The 17,095-nt window shown below is 45.5% G+C and overlaps 1 long non-coding RNA gene and 1 pseudogene across 1 annotated transcript; one reads left to right on the forward strand and one right to left on the reverse strand.

The window, feature by feature from the left end:
• Window positions 1–1,859: 1,859 nt before the first annotated feature.
• LOC138759781 (uncharacterized) lies at window positions 1,860–14,506 on the forward strand. Its single transcript, XR_011355082.1, has 3 exons — window positions 1,860–1,945; window positions 9,521–9,616; window positions 14,401–14,506. It is a non-coding gene; the product is annotated as an uncharacterized lncRNA (long non-coding RNA).
• On the reverse strand, window positions 14,398–14,552 carry LOC138762493 (U1 spliceosomal RNA; annotated as a pseudogene).
• Window positions 14,553–17,095: the final 2,543 nt, after the last annotated feature.

The raw sequence follows: 17,095 nt of genomic DNA on the forward strand, positions 1-17,095 counted from the left end.
CACCTATTTTTTCCCCTGTGCCTCTTTGAAACATGTAAGGAACATTTAATATAGTACTGTACCATACAACAGCTAACAAACAAAAGTGAATTAAAATGAGTTGGAGGATTCATTGGAATAATTTCCAAAAGTCTGGAAAATCTCCCAGTCTGGCACCTCAATAGTCCTGAGTGTACCAGGTTAACAAAATTTTACGCCAATGTTTTTTAAAAATCTGGCACTGATTAAAGTCTTGGAAGCGGAATAAAAGTGTTTTTCACTGAGTGAATGTGAGTCTGAGTGCTTTAGATTTCAGGGTATTTGGCTGCGGTTCAGGCATGACGATCAGCTCACTTTACTCGAGCCTCATAAAGGCTGCAAATACGGGAATTTATAGGAAACAAAGAGCTGCTGGAGCAACTGATTCTCATGGGGGGAAATGGACAGTCAACTTTTCAGATCAGGATGGTTTATCGAGATTAAAAAAGGTGGAAATTACATGTATAAAGGAGGCAAGGAGTTTGCCGGAGGTGATAGGGTACAGGGCAGAAGGTGTAAGAGGTCGGAAGACAGAAAGAGAGAGAGATCACTAGGTAGGGGAGGGGAAAGGAAAGCTAGAGAGAGGGAGGAAAGCATTAAGTATAGGAAGAGGTAAAGAAGAGTGTGGAAGTCGGGGTGGGGGTTCCCTAAAATTGGAAAAATCGACCTTCTTGCCATTGGACACAGCCCAGTATGTCGCAGGTAAAGCTCTCCCCAAAATCGAGAACATCTATGGGGAACGCTACCATGGGAGAGCAGCAGCCATCATGAAGGATCCACACCATGCGGGACACGCTCTGTTCTCACTGCTACCATCAGGAAAGAAGTACAGGTTCCACAAGTCTCGCACCATCAGGTTACTACCCCTCCATCATTAAACCCCTGGACCACAAACTCAATCAGAGATTCATTTAAGGTCTCTCACTTTGCACATTATTTATTATTGAATATTTATTTTCTGTATTGCAGTCAGTTTGTTTTCATTTCTATCTTTTGTATACATTTCTTGAGTGCACTACAGATAAGTAGAAATTCTGCCTCGCCCACAGGAAAAAGAATCTCAGGAGTAAAAGACGAAAGTCTGCAGACTCAGCGATTGATGTACAACGTTAACGCTGGATAAACTCAACAGGTCAAACAGTGTCTTTTATGTAGCAAAGATAAAGATACGTAACCGACGTTTCGGGCTTGAGCCCTTCATCAAGGCATGAGCACAATGTAGACAGGCAGGTGGGGAGGGGAGGGGAGGGGCAGGGGAAGGAGCACAATTCCGCGAGCAGGAGGTAAGAGGGAGGCCACACCAGCAAACAGGAGGAGTGGGATGGCTCTATGAAAGGAGAGGGAAGGGGATGGAGAGCTGGAGGAAAGGAGACAGAGGGATGGGAAGAGAGAGAGAATGGGGAATGGTCTACCAGAACCTGGAGAATTTGATCCAGATGGAATATTAGGTGTGGCTTCTTCAGTTTATGTGCAGCCTTGATTTGGCAGCCCTCCCTCTCTTATCCACTGTTACCTCCAGCCTGTGGGGCTGTGCTGCTCCCCTTGTCCCTCCCACTCACCTTTTTGTTTGAGCGCTGTTGGGCACTCTCAGTTGCCCCGATAATTGCAATGACAAAGACTTGAGGGGAACGATAGGCTTTATTGCACAAAAGACTTGAGCTGGCCCGGATCCAAACTAGGGAAGTGCATGGAAGGGAAAGGTGGCCTGACCTTTATGGCCTGGGTCCCAGGGGAGGAGTCCAGGTAAGAGTATCATCAGGGGGCGGGCCAGCCCGAGCCAATTAGCACACACAATCCATACCATTAAATTCACCCCCTCTTTTTCAACAGAACCCCCCCCTTTACACAATGAGAGGAGAAGAGAGAAAAAAATTCCTAGAGGTTCAGCCGCACCAGCAACTTCCTCCTTCTGTGGGACCGCCGGAGGGTAGGTGTGTCTGAGCATTGCTGTTTGGGAGGCGAAGCGGTCCCGGGGGGCGGGGCGGGGGGGGATGCAGGGGAGGGAGCAGTCTAGGTTGGGGAGATGCTTGGGGGCTTCTGGGAGGAAGGGGAATTTGGTGCCTCCCGGAGGACTGACTCCTGGGGAGGAGAGCCGGATAGCTCGGCCTCCAGTACTGGGGTGGTGTGCTCTGCGGTGTGGGTTGTGACAGGCAGTGCGGCATCGGGATCCCCGGCCCTCGCTAGGTCTAGGATAGGCACAGTGTCCTCGTGGCCATTGGGGTACCTGACAAATGTGTATTGTGGCTTGGCGTGTACTGGGTAGGTCCACTTCTGCCCGTGATTGACTCCACATGGTGCTAGGCCGAGTCTAAGGTTCTGGCCAGTTGGATCGCCCACTTCAGCGGGAGTTGATCCTCCTTGAGGAGACGTTGTTGGATATAATCTGACCTCAACCCTGACATACAAGTGTCCCGGACCAGGTCTTCCACGCACTGGTCTCCTGACACCAAAACTGTGGGGTTCCCCAAACAGTCTTTTCCCAGTGTGATCAGGGCTCGAACGAACTCTTCCACTGACTTATCAGGCTGCTGCTTTCTGGACGCCAGGAGATAATAGGAGCAGACCTCGTTGATCTTGGGCTTGTATAGAGATTGTATTAACTATGTTACTTTGTACTTGTATTACTTTATTTTGTATTTTTTCTGTACGTGAATTACTTACTTTCTTCATATGTTAAAATTAATAAATAAAGTTTCAAAAAAAAAAATATCTTGGGCTTGCATAGCTCCCATAGTTCAGCCATCGCCTCTGAGTAGGTCATGCAGCTTTGGATGGCCTGGAAAACCCTCTGGCCGACTCTTGCCTGTAGGACCTTTAGCCTCTTTTCGTCTGAATCAACCACTCCAGTAGCGGCCTCCAGGAAGTTGTTAAAGCAGTTAATCCACTGCTTGAAGAGCTCCGATGCACCCGGGACTTGGGGATCCACTTCTAGCTGATCGGGGCACAGCAACTTCTCCATTAAAATTTTTGTGTAATAAATTGTTGGGCACTATCAGTGGCCCCAATAATTGCAATGACAAAGACTTGAGGGGAATGATAGGCTTTATTGCACAAAAGACTTGAGCTGGTCCGGATACAAACTAGGGAAGTGCAGGGAAGGGAAAGGTGGCCCGACCTTTATGGCCTGGGTCCCAGGAGAGGAGTCCAGGTAAGAGTGTCATCAGGGGGCGGGCCATCCCGAGCCAATTAGCACACACAATCCATACCTTACAGGCGCCTGCCTATATTTTTCTTATACCTTGATGAAGGGGTGAAGCCCAAAACGTTGGTTATGTATCTTGATTTTTGCTGTTTAAAGTCCACTGTTTGGCCTGCTGACTTTCTCCAGCGTTGTTTATTTAAAAGTATCTCAGTGCTGTATGTGATGTCGTGTATAAACTCTGCCAATAAATCGGAGTTTTGGCTTCAAGCCTGTCCGGAGGAAGATAGTATTTTGTTCTTCAAGTCTATGTTTGGTCTCAGCCTGACAATGGGTGGGAAGAGGGCAGACACGTCACTAGGAATGGTTGGCAGAGTGTTGAAATGGTTGGCCTCCTTACTTGATGTACGGGCTTTGGAGAGGAGGTTCGCCACGTTGATTCCAGAGATGAGGGGATTAACCTATAAGGAGAGATTTATTGATATGAGACTGTACTTGCTGGAATTTAGAGAATCAGAGGGGATCTTATAAAATTATGAAAGGCATAGATAAGATAGAGGTCGGTAAGTCATTTCCATTGGTGGGCAACACTAGAACAAGGGGACATGGCCTCAAGATTCAGGGTAGTAGATTTAGGATGGAGATGAGGAGGAACTGCATTTCCCAGAGGGTGGTGGAGAACCTATGGACTCTGCTGCCCATTGAAGCAGCGGATGGTACCTCAGACAAGGTTGGATAAATTTCTACATAGTAGGGGAATTAAGGGATATGGGGAAAAGGCAGTTAGGTGGGGATGAGCCTATTGAATGGCAGAGCAGGCTCAATGGGTGGGATGGCCGACTTCTGTTTCTATTTGTTAAGTTCATATGTTTGCAATAGAAAGCTCAAATTTGGACCCTCACACAGAACTTAGATGTTTGGTGAAGCAGTCGCTCTGTGTTTGATATCACCAATTCATCTTGATGCTAGGCATGGCAACACAGCCATCTCTTCCCTCTAAGGTCATTTGGACTTACATTAAATGTACTAAGATATATTTATATATAATTTTTAGATGGTAACAGATCATTTCAGCCCACGAGTCCGTGCCACCCAATTTACACCCCATTAACCTGCACCCCAGTACATTTTGAACTGTGGAAGGAAACTGGAGACCCCAGGGAAAACCCATGCAGACATGCGGAGAGTGTGCAAACTCCTTACAGACACCAACGGATTAGAACCCCAGTCCGGTCCCGATGGGTGGCGCTGTAAAAATATTGTGCTATTAAAAGCTTTGATGTTCATGCTATCCAAGCGAGGTGAACTCACACCTAATTATGGTAGGTATTTCACAACAGGTATGTCGAGGTTGAGGGCATCTCATTTCCATTCCAGTTTTTGATGAGGTAATGGGGGAATTACCCTATCTGGGATGGAAAGATTCAGATGAAATGGTTGCATCATTTGGGAGAAAATACGCTCCTCTGGATCTTTAGTTTGGATCATTTTTGTGCCCCACCCCTGACCATAAGAGTGGCAGAGAGGATCACTGGAGTCTCCTGCCCACCCCCCGACGTGATCTACCAGGATCATTGTCTGAAGAGGGCGCACAAAAATCATTGAGTATCCTTTGTACCCCGGACATAGCACGTTCCAGCTGCTCCCATCGGGGAAGTGATCCAGGAGGATCAGAGCCAGCCACACCAGGCTGAGGAACAGCTTCTTCCCATGGGCAGTGAGAATGCTGGACGACCAAAGGATCTGCTCATACTCACCACACGAAACTCTACTATGAACAAAGGAAAATCTATTTATTTATTTGTATGAATGAAATAGTTGCCTTGCACATGTATTGTTTGTCTGTACGTGTGTTGTGTCTGCATGCTTAGCACCGAGGGCTGGAGTACAATCAGATGACAACAAATTTGATTTGCCTTGATTTGACCTATTCTTGAGGGGCTATAACATCCCGGGGTCCACAGCACATTTAAGGGGGAACCACTGACTGAAATCATAAAATATTTTTATGTTTTTATGTTGTCAATAGGAGAAAAGTGCAGAAAAAAATGACTAAATTTGACTGATTCACAGGGAATCAGGGTGCCACAGTGGCCATAAAGGGTGGCATGGTTGGTGTAGAAGTGGCATTGATGAAGTAGGGGTGGCATGGATGGTGTAGGAGTGGAATGGTTGGTGTAGGAGTGGCATGGATGGAATAGAGGTGGCATGGTTGGTGTAGGAATGGAATGGTTGGTGTAAGATTGGCATGGATGTTGTAAGGGTGGCATGGTTGGTGTAGAAGTGGAATGAATGGAGTAGGGGTGGCATGGTTAGTGTAGGACTGTCATGGATGGAATAGGGATGGCATGGATGGTGTAGGAATGGCATGGTTGGTGTAGGAGTGGCATGAATGGAGTATGAGTGGCATGATTGGTGTAGGAGTGGCATGGAATGAATAGGGGTGGCATGGTTGGTGTAGGAATGGAATAATTGGTGTAGGAGTGGCATGGATGGTGTAAGGGTGGCATGGTTGGTGTAGAATTGGCATGGATGGAGTAGGGGTGGCATGGTTGGTGAGGGAATGGCATGGATAGTGTAAGGGTGGCATGGTTGGCACAGGAGTCTTCTGGGGCCATACCCAAAAAAAGGTGGTTATCACTTCTCTCAAGTGCAAGAATATTAGAGGTGTAAGAAAAATAGAGGGTTATGGATGTGAGATTGATTAGAGCAGCCATTCTCAAGGGGGGGGGGGTTACTGGACATTAAAGTAAAAGCTTTCTTTTCTTTTCAGCTCACATCACATTTTTAAGAAGGTTTTTAAATCTAATTGGTAGGGGAGAAGTACAGGACAAACCAAAACTAGTCAGCTTCACAGGGAAGGGGACCCATAAACTTTGAGCAGAGTCTTAAGGAGGCATAGCCAAAAAGACAACTGAGAATAGTTGCACTTGATCAGAACTGAAGACTCTTGGAACGGAACGCAGATGACTTTTTCTCTTTTCGTGGAAGGGCCTGTTACCATGCAATATGTCTCAATTTAAACTTAAACATTTTAAAAATGTTAAATCTCCAAAAGAAAGACATGGGGTGACATAATTGGCATAGGGGATGGCATGGTTGGCATATGTGGCATCATGTTTGGCGTAGGGGAGCATGGCTAGCATGAGGTGGCACGGTTGGCATAGGGGCAGGATGGTTAGCATAGGGGTTGGCAGGTCAGCACCTGCTGTCTGTAAGGGGTTTGAAAGTTCTCCCCGGGTCTGAGTGAGTCTTTCCCAGGGGCTCCAGTTTCCTCCCACTGTTTGAAGCAAACTGGGGGTGTAGATTAATTGGGTGTAAATTGGGTGGCATGAACTTGTGAGTCGAAATGGCCTATTACCATAAATGTAAAAAATCCTAATCCTAGCGAAGATTTTGCCTGCAATGGAGAGCAGCGTGATTCCCCTGTAGTTTGAGCAGTCTAATACCTAGTGTCACCGAGAATATTCTCCCAGAATCACAGTGCGGCTTTCGCGCAAACAGAGGAACTACTGACATGGTCTTTGCCCTCAGACAGCTCCAAGAAAAGTGCAGAGAACAAAACAAAGGACTCTACATCACCTTTGTTGACCTCACCAAAGCCTTCGACACCATGAGCAGGAAAGGGCTTTAGCAAATACTAGAGCGCATCGGATGTCCCCCAAAGTTCCTCAACATGATTATCCAACTGCACGAAAATCAACAAGGTCGGGTCAGATACAGCAATGAGCTCTCTGAACCCTTCTCCATTAACAATGGCGTGAAGCAAGGCTGTGTTCTCGCAACAACCCTCTTTTCAATCTTCTTCAGCATGATGCTGAACCAAGCCATGAAAGACCCCAACAATGAAGACACTGTTTACATCCGGTACAGCACCGATGGCAGTCTCTTCAATCTGAGGCTCACACCAAGACACAAGAGAAACTTGTCCGTGAACTACTCTTTGCAGACGATGCCGCTTTAGTTGCCCATTCAGAGCCAGCTCTTCAGCGCTTGACGTCCTGCTTTGCGGAAACTGCCAAAGTGTTTGGCCTGGAAGTCAGCCTGAAGAAAACTGAGGTCCTCCATCAGCCAGCTCCCCACCATGACTACCAGCCCCCCCACATCTCCATCGGGCACACAAAACTCAAAACGGTCAACCAGTTTACCTATCTCGGCTGCACCATTTCATCAGATGCAAGGATCGACAATAAGATAGACAACAGACTCGCCAAGGCAAATAGCGCCTTTGGAAGACTGCACAAAAGAGTCTGGAAAAACAACCAACTGAAAAACCTCACAAAGATAAGCGTGTACAGAACCGTTGTCATACCCACACTCCTGTTCGGCTCCGAATCATGGGTCCTCTACCGGCTTCACCTACGGCTCCTAGAACGCTTCCACCAGCGTTGTCTCCGCTCCATCCTCAACATCCATTGGAGCGCTTTCATCCCTAACATCGAAGTACTCGAGATGGCAGAGGTCGACAGCATCGAGTCTACGCTGCTGAAGATCCAGCTGCGCTGGGTGGGTCACGTCTCCAGAATGGAGGACCATCGCCTTCCCAAGATCGTGTTATATGGCGAGCTCTCTACTGGCCACCGTGACAGAGGTGCACCAAAGAAAAGGTACAAGGACTGCCTAAAGAAATCTCTTGGTGCCTGCCACATTGACCACCGCCAGTGGGCTGATATCGCCTCAAACCGTGCATCTTGGCGCCTCACAGTTTGGCGGGCAGCAACCTCCTTTGAAGAAGACCGCAGAGCCCACCTCACTGACAAAAGGCAAAGGAGGAAAAACCCAACACCCAACCCCAACCAACCAATTTTCCCCTGCAGCCGCTGCAACCGTGTCTGCCTGTCCCGCATCGGACTTGTCAGCCACAAACGAGCCTGCAGCTGACGTGGACTTTTACCTCCTCCATAAATCTTCGTCCGCGAAGCCAAGCCAAAGAAAGAAAAAATCCTAATGGGTCTATATCCGTCTTTTTGCACTGCGGTGGGGCTCAAAGTGCTGGAACCCCCCACCCGCCCCCCCCCCCCCACCTCCTTAGCAGTTTCATCAAAAGGGCTTCAAGTTCTCAAAAACCCAAGTAAACAGGAGCAGATAATGAAGTAAAGTGTTGGTAATGACGACAGCAAAGCTGGTGTATTATTGTAAAATCAATCTGTCCTGCTACAAAAGGACACAAAATAGGAGGAAGTCTATCTTATTTAAATTTAAATTTAAGTTTTAAAAATTTAGACATACAGCACGGTAACAGGCCATTTTGGCCCATGAGTCCGTGCCGCCCAATTTACATCCAATGAACCTGCACCCCTGGTATATTTCGAATGATGGGAGGAGACCGGAGCCCCCGGGGAAAACCCACGGAGACACGGGGAGAACGTACAAACTCCTTAAAGACAGCTCAGGATTCGAACCCTGGTCCCGATCACTGGCGCTGTAAAGGTGTTGTGCTAACTACTTCACCAACCGTGTCACCCTGCCATTCATTAGGAAAATGTTTGACACAATAAGGACATTTTAACAGGTGGATGTCAAGACAAGTAAATGTGAAGGAGAAAAGGGTTAGACTGGTGTTTAAGGGCCTCTATGGTCTATGTTGGCCTCACAGGCGGCAATGAGGAAGCGTACAGGAATGAGATAGATCAGCTAGTTGAGTGGTTTCACAACAATAACCTTGCCCTAAAGAAAATGATTGTGGACTTCAGGAGGGGGAAATCAGGAGAACACGAACCAATCCTCATAAAGGGGTCAGCAGTGGAAAGGGTTAAGAACTTCAAATTTCTGGTTGTCAACATCTCTGAAGATCTGTCCCGGGGCCTCCATGTTGATGCAATCATGAAGAAAGCTCGCCAGTGGCTAAACTGTGTGAGAAGCTAGAGGAGATTTTGTACATCAGCAAAGACTTTTGCAAATTTCTACAGGGATACCGTGGAGAGCATTCTGACTGGTATGGAGGTGCCAATGCACAGGACAAGAGAAGACTTGGTCATCATGGGCATCAGTCTCCACTCTATTGGGGACATCTACATGAGGCGGTATTTCAAGAAACCAACCTCTATCCTCAAGGAGTCCCACCACCCAGGCCATGCCCTCGTCACGCTGCTACAATCAGGAAGGAGGTACAGGAGTTTGAAGATGAACAAAAACACCTTCTTCTCCATCTCCATCAGATTTCTGAATGGAAAATGAACCAGAGACACTACCTCACTTTCTCTTCTTTTTTGCATTAATTTATTTATTTTTAAATGTATTTCATTGCAATATTTGTAATGTAATGCTGCCACACCATGACGATTTTTGTGAAACCTTCATGGCGATAAATCTGATTCTGATTCTACACTCCTCCTGCGCCATTTCCCAATTATCCCTCTCAAGGCACCTAGCTTCCAGTTGACTGAGCTGAGGACACAGATGTGGATCTCCACCTGGTGCAGATGGAGCCTAGCGCAGAGTGATTCTGTTGGGACTGAGGTAAGGATCTTCCATGGAATTCAGCTAGCACTGAGTAATGTTGACTGGAGGGCTCTGTTCCCAGCTCTGTTCCCTGAGGAGCCAAGTTAGGGAAAATCTTTAATCAGAGGTGAAATCATTTCAGGGAGAGTTTGAGGAGAATGAAGGAAGTATTGAGCTTTGAGATGTTTCTAATATTTTGAAATCCCCTTTCCTGGAACGAAGACAGGTTCATCTGATTACATATCTATTTTTCTCCATAGATAGGTTCAAGGTTTCTGTTATCAACACACAATAATGTAATAGACATGATATACTTCAACTTTTGAGCATTGCCTGGCACCCCTAACAATAGGAGAAAGAATGGATTCACCTTCAGCGCTCCCGCAGCCTCCACAGCAGCATAGATTTTGACAACCCGAGCTCCAGATATGATCTGGAGACCCTTTGGGAGCACTTCTTGCCCTCAGCACCCTCCCATCAGCAGATCCCCAGCCTGGCGGGATCCTGCAATTTCAAGTCCCTGACAGCCCACAGCCTGGGTGAATCCTTCAGCCGCTGAGACCTCACTGGTCCTCTGCCGTGGTCATCTTCCTCAACTGGGAACATTCTCCCCATATTCCTGTAAGGAAGACAGTCACCAGAGCCCCCTCGCAGAAATGAGGCCCCAGGAGCCACCTCCTGCCTTCTTTTAGCCCTTCTGATTTCCTTCTTTTCTTGCATTTCTTACACTCCTGAAGCATCTCATTTGTTCCTTGTTGCCTGTACCTGCTCTGCTCCACCCCCTTCTCCTTAACCAGGGCCTCAATATCTCTCGAAAACCAAGGTTCCTTAGACTTGTTTGTCTTGCCTTTAACCCTTTGGATTCCATGTCCGGTTTTGCAGGGACTATCAACAAGCCCAACAATACCAACAATATCCTCCGTGTCCCCATGTTTACATTATATCATGAAAAGTTAAAAATGCCTGGAGTCCTAAGGGTTAATTCTGACAGGAATATACCATCTTCTCAAAATTTCACCTTTTAAGGCCTCTCACTCACTAAACGCACCTTCATCAGAAAGCAACCTGTCCTAATCCACACTCATCTGATCCTTTTTGATTCCATTAAAACTAGCCTTTTTTCAATTTAGACTCTCAACCCAAGGACCAGTCCCATCCTTTCCCATAATTATCTGAAACTGATGACATTATGATCACTGGATCTAAAGGGTTCCCTTACGCAGATTTCCATCAGCTGCTCTGTATCGTTCCTCGATGGGAGATCCAGAATTCCACTCTCTTTGGTAGACTCTCAACCCAAGGACCAGTCCCATCCTTTCCCATAATTACCTGAAACTGATGACATTATGATCACTGGATCTAAAGGGTTCCCTTACGCACATTTCCATCAGCTGCCTTGTATCGTTCCTCGATGGGAGATCCAGAATTCCACTCTCTTTAGTTAAGACCTCTAGATATCGATTAAGGAAATTTTCCCGAACACATTTAATGAACTCTAACCTATTCAACCCTTTTACCATAGTCCTAGTCAATCTGTGGAAGGTTAAAATCACTGATTATCACAGCCTTGATTGCAACTGTCTACTGTCTCTCCACACATTTGCTTCTCCTATTCTCGCTAACTATTAGTGGTCTATAATACAACTCCATTAATGTGGTCATACCTTTCCCATTCCTCAATTCCACCCATATTGTAGACGAGCCCTTCAGCCTGTTTGAGTATTACGCTGGCATTTTCCCAAATGAGCAACTCCACTCGCCCTTTTATCCATCCCACACTATCTTGTTGAAAACACAATGGAATTCCGGGACATTGAGCTGCCAGTCCAACTTCTCCTGTACCAAGCAAGGGCAGCATTGCTGTGGGGTTCACTCAGGAGCTTGATTTGAAGAAACGTCTTTAAGCCTGTTGCTGAATACTTTCACACACTTAAGCCTTCTCCCCAACAGGAGGAGGAGGAAGAGAGTGTGTCTGGGGATGTGATGGGCCCTTCAGTACCTTGGCTGCCTTCCACAACTAGCTGTAGGTGGAGTCCATGGAGGGAAGGGAAGTTTGTGTGCTGCTCTGAGTTGCATTCACCACTTTATAGAGCTTCTCCCGATTTTGGGCAGAGCAGCTCCTGCCCCGCGCTCTGATGAATTCATCTAGTCTGCTTCTTATGGTGTACCTGTAGAAGTTGTTGAGGAAAGGGGGTGGGGGTGGGGGTGGGGGTGGTGAAGAGCAAGAGAGTAAAGCAGAGAGTAGGGAACATGGTACCAAGTTGTGCACCTTGGGATTCATAGGCCATGCATCTAGGACAGAAAATGGTGTTGCGCAGCCACAGGGAATTGCAGCCCACAGCCTCTATTGAACTCTACGTTGGCTTTATTAGTAATTTCAATCCAATAGGCCATGTGGAGGCATTATAAGGTCTTGTGAGATCTCACGGGGTATTGTGGGCAGTTTTGGTTCCTCATTAAAGAAACGATGTTGGAGAGGGTTCACAAAGATTTCACCAGGAATGAAAGGGTCATCATGTGTGCAGTGTATGACAGCTCTTGGCTTGTACTTGCTGGTAATTTAGGAGAATGAGGGGGGATCCCATTGAAACATTTTGAATGTTGAAAGGCGGGGACAGATTAGATGAAGAAAGGATATTTCCCCTGACATTTACTTCCCAGGTCCTTAGTTTTATTTTTCTTTGGAGTTTCTTTCTTTTCTTTTTAGTGTTCTCTTTGAGCGGCATTGCCGATTCCATTGCAGGTCTTGTTAGGGGTTGCATACCCCATGATTAGTGAGATCGGGGTAAGTTTTTGGAATGTACTCTCTGTGGCAAGTAAGGGGATGGATTATGTACATGAATGGCTTTGCAAGTCTGTGAAAACTAAAATAAAATATTCAGAAAAAGAAGAAAGGGTGTTTCCCAATGGTGTGAGAGTCTGGGACAAGAGGCACGACTTCAGGATCTGCTTAGAACAGAGGGGCATAGGGAATATCTTCAGCCAGAGGGTGGCAAATCCATGGAATTTGTCCGGATGTGGAGGTCAGGGCATTAGGTGTATTTAAAGGAAGAGATTGATAGATTCAAAGGTTGTGGGGAGATGGCCGGGCATTGGGGCTGAGTGGAGAAATGGATCAGCTCATGATTACATATAGGGGTAGACGCGATGGGCTGAATAGCCTATTTCTGCTCTTATGTCCTATGATCTTATGGTCTTGAGAATGCAGAGTTAAATTCCCAGCCAGGAACCCATGGCAGTGCCTCCTTCAGTGACTCTAAGGGTGAGGGGGATTTGGAATGGGATCAGTGGAGCAATAAACCTTTGGGGAAGTACTCATGATAAGAAACTGGCAGGTCTTTGAGGAATGCACGGCTGGATGTGCCAGTGAAGATCTGGTTGAATTCAACTTAGTTTAATTTATGCTGAAAATTACAAGAGTGAGTTTCCCCCCTCAAGTGGAAAGGTTACAAATGGCAGAATCAATGAGGTAAAAGACAATTATTGTACAATCAATGAAGTGCAAAACAAAAACCAGTGAAGAATTGGATAACACCATCCTTTGGAAGATGATAAATTACTTCAAGCACGACCACATGTTCAATTACAGAACTCCTAAGGCTGATGGTTAAAGAACTCAATGGTTTCCAATGAAGAGAAGGCACCTTGGAAGGTTAGCACGCTTTATATTGAATCTATAAAACTATAGCGTCCAATGTAAATCTCCCAAATGCAAGTCCCTGGACATTTACAGACCTTTGAGTAAGTTTGAATTATTGTCACTGTATTAATAGAGTTAATAAGAATTTTCATTTACAGTAAATGGCACATTTAAGGCTGCAAACTCGTCTGGCAGTAGAAGTCACTAGACTGCAGCAGTGCAGGGTGAGAGGTAGATTGCAGTGTGTTTCTGGAGGGACACAATTTTGAACACCTAGTGTAACATGACGAGTGCTTGCATCCGCAACCTTTCCTCACACGTAGCTTTCTGGCAGTTGTGAGGGATGCACTTTGAAAGGTCGAACTTGAAGACAGACTATGTAGGAAAATGGCAGCGCTGCCGGAGCTACTGTAACAGCAGCGTTGCTCCGCTGGTGTGGACCCGGAGAGACCAGGGAGTGGAGACGCCACACTCATCCGTAGGGTCCAACTGACTGGTACTGATGTTGGGGGCTCTGTACCGGCTTCAAATAGCCTGTTAAAGGAGCTGACAGTGTTCTTATTCAAATTTCTCCAACCACCGTGTCTGCGCCCAGGATGACGTGCCTGTGCTGGCTAAGGCTGTGAGGGGTTTCCAACTCCAGGGGAGCAGTGGACCAGCGCAGAAGTTAAGAGAACACCCATCATTGAGAAAGCAAAGCATAGGAAATGACCCTGTGGGACGATGACCACGGCAGCAGGCTCAGCGACTGAAGGACCTACACTGGCTGCGGGCTGCTGGAGACTGGCTCATGGGAACCAGGTATTCAAGAGGGTGCTGAGGACAAGAAGGGCTCCTCAAGGGCCTCGGGGGCTGAAGGCTTCCTGATCGTATTGATATGGATGGAGCTCGGGTTGGCAATGGATTGAATAGGGGTCTGGGCAGCTGCAAAGGATGTGACAGATGAAAGGAAATGTGTTTATTTCTGTTTTATTGGATTGTTCTGCCACATCGGCAGCAATTAGGAGATGCATAAACAGATGGGTTAAGTTTAACTCAAAATTTATTAACAATTGTCAATAATATAATTAACAAATGTTATGAGCCCAGAGGACCCCAAAACCCAGCAGCAATAGATATTCACCAAGACAAATGGTTACTTTTTTTGTCTTTTTTTGTAAAGGAGAGAGCACGAACGCAGTCCCCCACTACCACAAATTTTGCAATCAAGTATCCCGCATTTGGGGACATCGCAACCGTCAGCACACCTGAATTGCAATGGGATAGCCTCGTCTTGGGAGATCAACCACCGATTCTCCCCTGCCAGGTAAGTATGACAAATGGTTACTTAAACAAAATTTGCTTTTAATTATCTGTAAACATGAAAACAGGATCAAACTTTAACTTACTACTATTAACTTAACTAACCTAACTTAACCCCGTTCTAATTCTAAGTGCATGTGTATGTAATGTGTGTACAAGTTCAGAAAAGTTCTTTAGTTTACAGTCCAATCTCACTTCTCATTCCTCCAAGTTCAATTTTTATACTGTGCACAGAATTGAGCATTTATAAAGTTCACCAGGCTTTGGTGCTTGAAAGGTAAATGGTTACCATTCAGGAAGGTTCTTGTCAGTTTTCACAGAGAGAATTATTGTTCCTGGACACAAACTGATTCCTTGTAATCAGCCACTTCAGTGTCTTACCAAAGAAACTTGCCCCCTCAGGGTTTTCCAGATGAGAACCTCTTTCTTTCAGGTCGCCACAGAGTTATTTTTTGTTTCCCTTATTTCAAGTGAAACATTAGTCATCCAGTCCTCTCCAAGGGCTAAGAACTCAAAACCTGCCTTCAAAATGGGGTTTGTCCACAAGCTTGCCAGCTTGTCCTGTTCCAGTCCCAGCTGCTGACTGTAGAACTGAATTCTCTCTCTCTGACTCTCTCTCTCTCCCACACACACACACACACACACACACACACACACACACACACACACAGAGAAATGACCTGTTTTACTCTCTCTGCTTGCAAAACCACATGACCCTCTTAGAACAGCAAACTGCACTCAGACAGACTATAGCTCCGAACCTAATCCTCTGAGTTCTTTCATCTGTTGCTTTTCAAATCAACAATCCATTAGTGAAGTCTCTATAGGCCTTCCCCAAAGTTTTTGCATAGTTACTCAGAGCCTGGACTATCTGGGTTGAGCAGAGCTCCAGTATTTTAAATGAGATCTGTTTTAAAGTGTTTGTATGTGACCGACACTAAAAAAAAACCCTGCCACAATTTATCTCCTTTAAAACATATCTATATACAATCTAATCTGTCACACTCAATAAATTTAATAACTGAACACAAGCCTTTATGGCAACTCTACATTAACAACAGATATTCATAATGTGTATGTTGAAAAAAAACCCAGACCATTACAGTCCACGCCCAAAATGCCCCAAAATAAAACTCCCAAAACAAAACCCTGTCAGTCACGTCAAGTCCGTCAGACCATAGAATTGGTCTCCAAGCGTTGATTCCTTAGTTTACTTCCACACTGGTCTTTTAGTTGAACGTGGACAGAGATGATTGTTATCACTGCAGACTTACGACCCTGGCAGGGGAATATGAGAGACTTAACTGAGTTTCTAATGGCCACCTTTAATTTCTTCACAAGAGAATTTTCACTCAGTGACCTTCTAGTCACTAACACGAGGTCCGCACCTCTGAAGATCTTTTCAGGGCTGCCAGGTGACTTTCTGTTACATGAGTCTGCTTCTCTAAAATCTTGTCTTGGGCGGTCAAGTGCGTTCTGCCACACAAAGTCATCTTGAAAGAGGACTGGAGAAGCACAGGTTGGACAGGCAAAAAACCTCTGGGAGTCAGAGTGTCACAAACTGCTGTCGGGACATCAGTGCTGGCACCCGCGAACAAAGCAGCTCAGTCTCCTTTCTTCGAATATTTTTTGGAATATTTTATTTAAAATTTTCTCCATATCTGCAGTAGTCAAAGATTAATATAATATAAATTGCAAAAAGCAAACAAACTGGGAACTTCATACATGACGGTATATATCCTTCCACCCCTAAAAAACCTCCCACCTTCAAAATGCTTAATATATAAAAGATACAATGTAGTTATATGAAATAAAAGAAACAGAAGAAACTTTCAGGATTGCACCGAGGGACGCTGTCTAACACATAGGTTTAAACAGAGTTCTTTCTGCAAGACAATTCAGAGGAGATTCTCCCAGGTTCAGCGGCACATGAAGTACATTACAAACTTAAAACTAAAATTTGAGTATATGGGCACCAAATTTGTAAAAACGTAGCATATTTATTTCTCAAATTATCTGTTAATTCTTTCCAAAGGAATACAAGTTTGAAATTTTGCATTCCATCTTGCCATATCCAGATGCGTATGGTTTCCAAGGAACTGCAATACATTTCCTTGCCACCGCTAATGCAACTTTAACAAATTCCAATTGATAAACTGACAGTTTTAATTTAGGTCTTATTCCTTCAATATTTCATAATAAAAATAAATCTGGATTTTGTAGAAATTCGACACCTGTAACTTGTTCCAAAAAATTCCCCAAATCCAGATTTCCTCAACATTTTAAAGCAATGATAAATAGTTCAATTTATAAAAGTTCTTCAGATTATTATCTGTACAAATCCCTAAATATTTCTTTCTTCTAGCTGATGCCGCTGGGTAACCACATGATGGACAGCTCTTCACAGCAGTGCTGGCACCTGTGAATGAAGAATCTCAGCCTCCTGCCTACTGAAGCTGCTGGGTTAGCACCCACCCACAGACTGACCGTTTGACTAACGGCTGTCTAACTAACTGTTCAAACTCAACGCACTGGGGTTTTCAATTGCCCCAGCT

This window comes from Narcine bancroftii, chromosome 4 (genome assembly GCF_036971445.1).
Source record: "Narcine bancroftii isolate sNarBan1 chromosome 4, sNarBan1.hap1, whole genome shotgun sequence".
Taxonomy (NCBI): Eukaryota; Metazoa; Chordata; class Chondrichthyes; order Torpediniformes; family Narcinidae; genus Narcine; species Narcine bancroftii.